Source organism: Arachis duranensis, chromosome 2, assembly GCF_000817695.3.
Source record: "Arachis duranensis cultivar V14167 chromosome 2, aradu.V14167.gnm2.J7QH, whole genome shotgun sequence".
NCBI lineage: Eukaryota > Viridiplantae > Streptophyta > Magnoliopsida > Fabales > Fabaceae > Arachis > Arachis duranensis.
The window spans coordinates 43,004,017-43,004,221 of NC_029773.3; positions in this window are offsets into that span (position 1 = coordinate 43,004,017).

The window sequence follows — 205 nt, forward strand, 5'->3', positions numbered from 1 at the left end:
AGAGAGAGAAAGATGAGGGGGAGAAAGAGGAGAAGGAGAGAGAGAGAGAGAGAGAAGAAGAAAGAGAGGAGAGATAGAGAGAGGAGGGAGAGAAAAAAAGGGAGAAAGAGAGAGAGGAAGAGAGAGAAGAAGGAAGGGGGAGGGAGAGGGGGAGAGAGAGAAAAAGATAGAAAGGGGAGAGAGGGGGAAGGGAGGGAGAGGGAGA